We start from the raw sequence: 8,551 nt of genomic DNA, 5'->3' as shown, positions 1-8,551 counted from the left end.
TCGCTAGTTATTACCCAGAGCACATAATTTGTTGTTTGCCTCAGTTGTCTTATCTGTAAAATGGAATAGCTAAGTAGTGAGTGAAACAGCCCAGGCCCTGGCCCTGGAAGAGATGAAATCTGGCCTCAGGTACTGAGTAGCTGGGTCCACCTCAATTTCTTTTTTTTTTCTTCATTTTTTAACGCTTCTCTTTTATCTTAGAATCAATACTGTATATCGATTTCCAAAACAGAAGAGGGGTAAGGGCTAGGCAGCAAAGGCCCTGGGGGAGGTGTTAAATTACTTGTCCAGAGTCACCAAGCTAGGAAGTGTCTGAAGTCATATTTGAACCCAGGACCACCTAGCTCTCAATCTACTAAGCCAACTAGGTTCTTGAACCCCCAGCCTCAGCTTCTTTAACTAAAATGGGGTGATAATCACAACTCCTATCTCCTGAGGTGGTTGTAAAGATCAAAGAGATAATATTCGTAAAGCACAAAATAAAAGCTATTGTCCTTGATAAAGGGATGCACTACCTCATGTGATTGAAGAGAAGCAAGCCCTGGAAATGTACCATACTGTCCTACATACAGCCTTTCAAGTTCTCTTCATGAAAATTGCTCCCCTCTGTCTTTGTTGCTTCTTTCATTCCTGTATTCATTTTGTGGCATTATTTGAAGAGAGGATTCTCATGGTGGTTTCAAGCTTCCCTACATTGGACAAGTCCCCAACTTCCAGTACCAGCTACATCCTATAGTGGGCATAGAAGTAGGGAGGGGAGGGACCTGGATTGATATCCTGCTTTGGATAAACTTACAAACTATGGGATGGGGCCGTCACTTATCTCAGCCTCTGTTTCCTCTTTTTACAAACAAAACATCACAGGGTTATTTCAGGGGATCAAATGTATATAGCACTTTGCAAACTGTGAAAAGATGTATAATCAAAATCAGACCCAGATGTTTCAGTGCTGTGTAATGCTTGGCAAATTATCTACCCTCTCTCATCCTTACTTCATCTGTGAAATGTAGAATAATAGCCTTACCTCCCAAGGCTGTTGTGAGGATAAAATGAGGTAATATTGTAAAGCATTTTGCAAATATTAAAGGGCAATAGGCCAGCCATTGTTATTATTATGCCTCTCGGTGCCATCTTAGATCAGATCTGCTTTCTTGGTTTCCATAGCCCACTGCTGACTCTCATTGAGGGTAAATCCATTAAAAACATCCATTTTCTTTAAATGAACTATTATTTAGCCATGCCTTTAAGGGCTGACCCTAGATGTTAGCTGTTGATTTCTCAAATCTGATGATGACTTTTGTAATATAAGGGCAGGGAGAGAATGGAGTCTCTCCCTACTGGGTCAGGATCAGAGTGAGGTAGAGGTGGAATGGAGTCAAGTAGAAAGAGAAAGGGAATGGTTTGATTTTCCCTCTCTCTTCTGTCCAAAGCCCACTCTGGCTGCCTTCAAGATCACCTACTTCTGTTCCATCAGAGATTTGGTTAAAACAAATATGACATAAACAGCTTCTCCCTCTCTGAGGAGAGAAATGTAACTTCCCTCCCCCCAATCTTCAAAGTCTCCTTCCTTTCTTAGACACTATGAAGCCAGTCACTTGCTCTTATAAACTGCTCTTTATTCTAAGGGAACAAATGAAGGGGTGGGTAGGGCAATTGAATTGACGAATAAGGTAATGGGAAAGAGGGAATGGGAGGTCCCTAAAATAACTGAACCCCTTCTCCCCAAAGTCCGGCAGGTTCAGGCTTTGCTTGCCTGACCCCCAGGGGTCAGTTGTGAAGATGTCTTGACTTTTCTAGCTGCCTTGGCTATTATAATAAGTTCAGGGACTTTCAGGGGATTCAGAGGAATTCTTATAGTGAACAGCTTCCAGTTGAAGTCCTATTCAGTCAGCTTGTTTCTCTGGAAATTGGGTCAGGAGTCACAGGAGGAGAGTACTGGTTCAGAGATCCACTCAGGTCCTCCTTTCTGTTAGGCTTCCCAGAAAGAAGTCCCCTCTCCAACTGTCCAGATTCTCTTCCTTCCTTCCTTCCCCTTCCCCCGTTCCAGCTGGTCCTTTAGCCTGCAAAATCTGCTTCTCTCTTCCAGGTTGAGTCCAATTCCTCTCTTATACTTTACTTTCATCCCTAATAAAGGTGGAGAACTACTAGATTCTGCCCATGATTCTAGCCTGTTGGGATCTCTTTGGGAATTTCATTATTTTTTTAAACCCTTACGTTCTGCCTTATAATCAATACTAAATATCAGCCCCAAGGCAGAAGAGTGGTAAGGGCTAGACAATTAGGGTTAAGTGGCTTGCTCAGGGGCACACAGCTAGTAATTATCTGAGACCAAATTTGAACTCTTCTTCCTGTCTCCAAGCCCAACACTGTCCACTGGGTCACCTAGCAGCCCCAATAACATGTAAAGCACTATGTAAATTCTAGCTATTATTATTATTATTATTATTATTAAACCCTTACCTTCTAAGGCAGAAGATTGGCAAAGGCTAGGCAATCAAAGTTAAGTAATTTGCCCAGGGTCACACAGCAAGGCAGTGTCTGAAGCCATATTTGAACACAGGTCATCCTGATTTCAAGCCTGGCTCTCTTTCCACTGAAGCACCTAGCTGCCCTTATACAGTTCATCTTATAATTAATCATGCCTTTTGACGACTCTCCTATGTTGCCTGTATAATGGGGATTATGAGCCATAGGATACAGCTGAAACTGATATTGAAATCTTTTAATATTCTTTAATTCAGAACATTTATGATGATCTTGGAATCCAGTCCAGAATTTGTGGGAGTTACTTTTTCACTGCCTCATTTGACTAGCACCAGTGGCCTTTGTCACAAGTTGATTTCTGAAGATAATACACCTCAGCATCTTAATAAAAATTATAATAGCTAGCATTTATATGGCCCTTTAAGGTTTGCAAAGCTCTTTACACATATGATCTCATTTTATCCTAATAAGACAGACTAAGGCTGGCAACTTTGCACAACTCTGCCTCACTTAAATTCAACTCATGAGCAAGTCAAGACATCATCCCATGATGTCATTGATCCTCTTCCACATTAGTGAAATGAAGGAAAAAAATGCAGAAGAAAAATGTCCTTTCTGCTGCAGCAAAATCCTGTCTTATTCCTCATCATGTTTTCATTAAGGATGTGTACACAGTGTGTACATAGACCATTCTCATGTAGATATATGAGAAGGTAGCCAAATGTTTCAGTAGTTGCTATCTTTTTATTTTGTTTTTTAATGTAATATCTGTGATACTTAGGGTAATAGTTCCCATTCACATAAAGCTTTTTGGTTTGCAAATCACCTTTGTCAGTTTGCAAAGTGCTAGAAGGGAGATATGGGTAAGCATTTATTCCTCTAGTTAACAGATGAGGAAATTGAGGCTGAGTGTCTTCTTCATAGTCACAGCTACTCATGGGAGGGGGGTAGCACTGGATTAGAACCCAGACTTCAAGTCCGAGGCATCTTGCTTTTCTTTTTAGCACTTAGCACGGTGTCTGATACACAGTTGGCACTTAGGAGCTACAACTTGACTTCAGGCAGAACTTAGTATCCAATATATTACACTACTTTCTGAATAATGTAAAACAGCAAAGATAGCTTACACTTACCAGTAATACTTTGGATACTGTGGATAGGATACAACATAGGATATTGTGGTTAAATACAAACGATGGATAGCATTGAACGGGGAGAGATCCTGCCCTTCACCATTCCCCCCTGCCCCCTGATCTCTATGCTTAATTCTAAACTTATTACAATCTTAAAAGAATAAAAGCTTCTCCCAAGCCAGTTTTAAGTTTGCCCCAGATCTGTCTTTTGTACAAAGGGGAAAACAAGCCACTTGGAAATGGCTTAAAGGGAAACATTACTTAACATTGGTTAAGTGTCTCCTGGCAGTGATGTAGCTCCTCTTTAAGTGGAAAAGTAACTTTAGGGCAAACAGAATTTGCTTGGACTCCTCAGTACATACATTCACTTGCCTTTCACCAAATGATGCTTTCCCTTTGCATGAAAGGAAAACCCATGCTGCTGCTGCTCCAAAATGTAATTTAATTAGTCAAAGGGAAATATTTGACAGGGTCAGTGGGAGGGGGTGGGTGGGAGTGTGTCAAGCAGCCACAGCTAACAAAACTAATTAATAACTAAGACTTCTTTGTTTTAAATGTATCACTGATTCAGCTTTTTTTAAAAGTCTTTGTGAATATACTTATAAAACAGAATCAAGATTTTCCAGGACATGGGATGCCAAGTCAGTGTAAAGTTAGCATAAATCATAGTATTCTATTGATACCCTGGCATCATTGAAGACTGTTGGCTGCAGCTCCACAACTAGGGAGGGGTGAGAAGTGCTATGTCTCAGGGTAATTAATTTTATAGGGCACTGACAACACTTGCAGGCCGAATTTAGCACCTTGTAATAATCTTGAGAATGGGATAGGGCCTAGACCTCTGAATTCATTAGGATAATGGGGTTCTGCTTTGTGCATGCCTACATGAGAGATGCCAAGTACCTGCTTCTGGGAAAATACATTCTGTATTCACCTACCATGTGGGCAGGAGCAACATTGTTCTTTTGGTTATATATCCTGCATGGCTACATCTTTTTCCCCCCATGGTTACATGATTCTTATTGTCTCCCTATTCTCTTCCCATCCCCCTCTCCTCCAGAGGTTGACAAGCAATTCCATTGGGTTAAACATGTATTATCACTCAAATCATATTTCCAAATTATTCATTTTTGTTATTGAGCAGTCTTTTAAAATCAAAACCCCAAATCCTATACCCATATAAGCAAATAATAAATCATATGTTTTTCTTCTGCATTTCCGCTCCCACAGTTCTTCCTCTGGATGTGGATAGTATCTTTCTCATAAGTCCCTCAGAATTGTCCTGGGTCATTGCATTGCTGCTAGTAGAGAAGTCCATTACGTTCGATTGTACCGCAGTGTATCTGTCTGTGTACAATGTTCTCCTGGTTCTGCTGCTTTCACTCTGCATCAGTTCCTGGAGGTCGTTCCAGTTTAAATAGAAATCAAGCAGTTCATCATTCCTTACAGCACAATAATATTCTATCACCATCACATACCATAATTTGTTCAGCCATTGAATGACTACATCTTTAAAACTGTCAGTCTGGAATAGTCTTGCTCTCTCTTTCTGGTGGCTTCCAAAGGGGTGAAGTTCCTATAAGTGACCTGCAAGGATACCACCATTTACTGAGCTGGGTAAAAGGAAGAACCACTTTTCCCTTCTGTGACCTTTTAGGCCCTGTGTCCCCCCTGAGAAATGGGTTTCGAGTTTGGCCTACTTCATTTGCCCTTGTCAGTTCTAGGAGTAGTCAGTGGAGTCCCCAGACTTCAACCTGAGCCAGAGCAACTTTGGAGGTAGGAGTCCAGGTTGGACATTCCTGGCAGCCCAAGAAGGAAGGCCAGAAAACTCAGGATGCCTTAGGGCCTGAACCTAACAGGAACTTTGGACTTAGAATTTGATGGGACTAAGTGACATGGGAACTGAATTAAAATGTGAACCTAAAAACTTTCCCCTCTTCAGAGACAATAAAGGAAGACTGTACACCCTGCTCCCCTTTGTAGGCACCAGTCTTGCTAGACTACTGAAGTAAATATTCCTTTGTTAAAGCAAGTCTGGCTGTTGAGTGTTTAAATAGAACTGGGGTGCTGGAGACATCCTAAATTTGAGAGAATACTGGCAATAGGGACTTGAGGCAATGGCAGAGAGACTAGACACTCTTAAACTTCCATAAGGGTGCCATAGGATCCTGGGAGAAGGGTAGAATGTAATACACCCAGCTCTCAGGGAGTTGGGGCCATGACAATCACTATTCCTTCCACTGGTACAGGGAAGTGAGGAAGTTTTCTGTATCAGAGCAGGTAGATTGGCACCTTCTCTACAACTCAGAGAATTGCCTAGAGGACTAAACAATTAAGTGACTTGCCCAGAGTCACACAGTCAGTTTGTGTCCATGGCAAGACTTGAACCCAGGTCTTCCTGCAAAAAAAAAAAAAAAACCAACTCTGTGCAAAAATTAGTTAAGATAACTTTTCAACCTTGCTCTTCCCCTGCTGCCAAGCACCACCACCCACCCCCAATTAAATTAATCTTTAAAAAATTGATTTGAGGGTACCTTTCCTGCTTCTTCCCTATGGTGGGAAAGTTGCTATTTGTAACTCTAATTGATCATCCTCTTCTCTTTTTTTGGTAAGGATATCTTATTTTACCAGTTACATTTAATGACAATTTTTCACATAAGTTTCTGAAGTTACATGATCCAAATTGTCTACCTCCTTTCCTTCCCCCTTCCCAGAGATGGTAAGCAATTTGGTCTGGGTCATACAAACATTTTCATGCAAAACACATCTCCGTATTGTTCATTTTTGTAAGAGAATACTCATATAAAACCCAAACCCTAAAATAAAACCCCAAATAAACTAAAGTAAAAAATAATGTGCTTTGATCTGCATTCCAACTCCCACAGTTCTTTCTCTGGAGGTGGATAGCCTTCTTTTTCATAGTCCCTCAGATCTATCACATATGATCATTCCACAATATTGTAGTTCCTGTGTATAATGATCTGGTTCTGCATATTTCACTCTGCATCAGTTCACTTAGGTCTTTCCAGCTCTTTCTGAAATCCTTTCTAGGGTTTTACTCATCCACCCTCAGGTTAAAGAAGAAATTTCTCACCTGTAATCACTAGACAGAGACTAAAATCTTTGCCCTAAACGAGGAAGAAAACAAGAGTGGTCAGGCGGTAAAAGTGGTTAGAATGTTGGGTCTGGAGTCACAGTGTTTTTAATAGGAATGGGTGTTATAGTTTGTTGAAGGCTTTTTCTGCTTCTATTGAGGTCATCATGTGATTTGTTTGTTTGGTTATTGATATAGCCAATAATGCTGATCATTTTCCTAATATTAAACCAGCCTTGCATTCCCGGTATAAAGCCCATCTAGTCACTTGTGATATATTGCTCTAGTCTTTTACCCATTCAATTTCTTCCTTTTTCTTTTTTAAATGCTTACCTTCTATCTTAGAATCAATACTAAGTATCTGTTCCAAGGCAGAAGAATGCTAAAGCCTGTGGAATTGGAGTTCAGTGACTTGCCTAGGGTCATACAGCTAGGAAGTGTCTGAGGCCAGCACTCAATTTATTTCTTACTATAGACAGCAGTGTTTTCTTAATCACTAAACTTAGCATCATGTAAACTCTTTGAGGGTAGATTCTTTTGTTTTGTTTTGTTTTGTTTTCCTGTCCGAGGTGCCTACCAAAGTGCCTAGTATGTAGTAGGCACTTACTAAATGCTCATTGGTTGGTGGGGACAAGCATTTATTAAGCATCTTTTATCTGTCAGGAACTGTGTTTAAGCATTATATAAATGTCTTATTTGATCAATTAACATTATTGAGGGGCAACGTGGTATAGGGGCTACAGTTTGATTTGGCATCAGGCAAGACATGGATTCTAATCCTATCCCTGACCCTTCCTAGCTTTTTGTCACTGGGCCAGTCATTTAATCTTAATTCTCTCAGTCCTAGAATAGGGATAAATACTACCTCTATTCTCTCCATCATGAGGAAAATGTTCTGCAAACTTTAAAAAGCTGAACGAATGGGAATTGTTGCCAGGAGGCATGTGAATTGGTGCAAAATTTTGGAGTGAGCCAGATGGCAAGTTATAAAAAAAATTATAACATGATATTGTGAATTATGACATATGTGAATTTCAAAACTAGTTCACCCTGTTCAGATCATTCTTTAGAAGATCGGATTTAGCTATTTCCTGATCAATAACAATAGAGATACTTGGAATAACAGAATCCAGTCTTGGAAACTACATTCTCCACCCTACTCAGTGTAACAAGATTAGGAAGGGCTGCAGCAAACTCAAGATTTAATTATTTGAGAATATGGCCTTCAACAGACATGTGCAAAAAAAGGACAGACCTCTGGGCGGTCCTAGGTCAAGCTTGAGCCACCACTGGCACATGTGAGACACAGGAAGTGAGGTAGAGAACAGCCTCTGGAGTTCTCAGGACTTCCTGTGAGGAGGGCTAGAGTTCAGTTAGAGGCTGGAGCTTGATGTTGGTGGAGCCCGGCAGAGTGCTTTTCTTTCAGATTGGTCACGTGAGTGATAAGGACTGATCCCTTTCCCTGCCTTGGCTCTCCAAGGACTTAACGCCTGCTTTGGCTCAGCCTGAGCCAGAGTGGTTCTGAGTTAAACTTCTTTTCTTCTCTCCCTTTTTCCTTCTCTCTCTCTTTCTCTCTCTCTCTCTCTCTCTCTCTCTCTCTCTCTCTCTCTCTCTCTCTCTCTCTCTCTCTCTCTCTCTCTCTCTCTCTTCCCCCCTCTAATATTTTCTTCCTCCTGTTGTAATTAAAACACCATAAAAATTTGGCAGCTGATTTTGGTATTTTATTATTTGGGATTTCCCTTGGCGACCATTTAAATTTAGATTTTTTTCAGTCTCAACCATAATATTCACCCTTTACACATAATTCACAGAACTGTTCTCACCTTTTGAATTCACAATC

This window comes from Monodelphis domestica, chromosome 3 (genome assembly GCF_027887165.1).
Source record: "Monodelphis domestica isolate mMonDom1 chromosome 3, mMonDom1.pri, whole genome shotgun sequence".
NCBI classification, from domain to species: Eukaryota; Metazoa; Chordata; class Mammalia; order Didelphimorphia; family Didelphidae; genus Monodelphis; species Monodelphis domestica.
The sequence above is the reverse complement of the archived record's forward strand: the minus strand, read 5'-3'. Positions refer to the sequence as shown.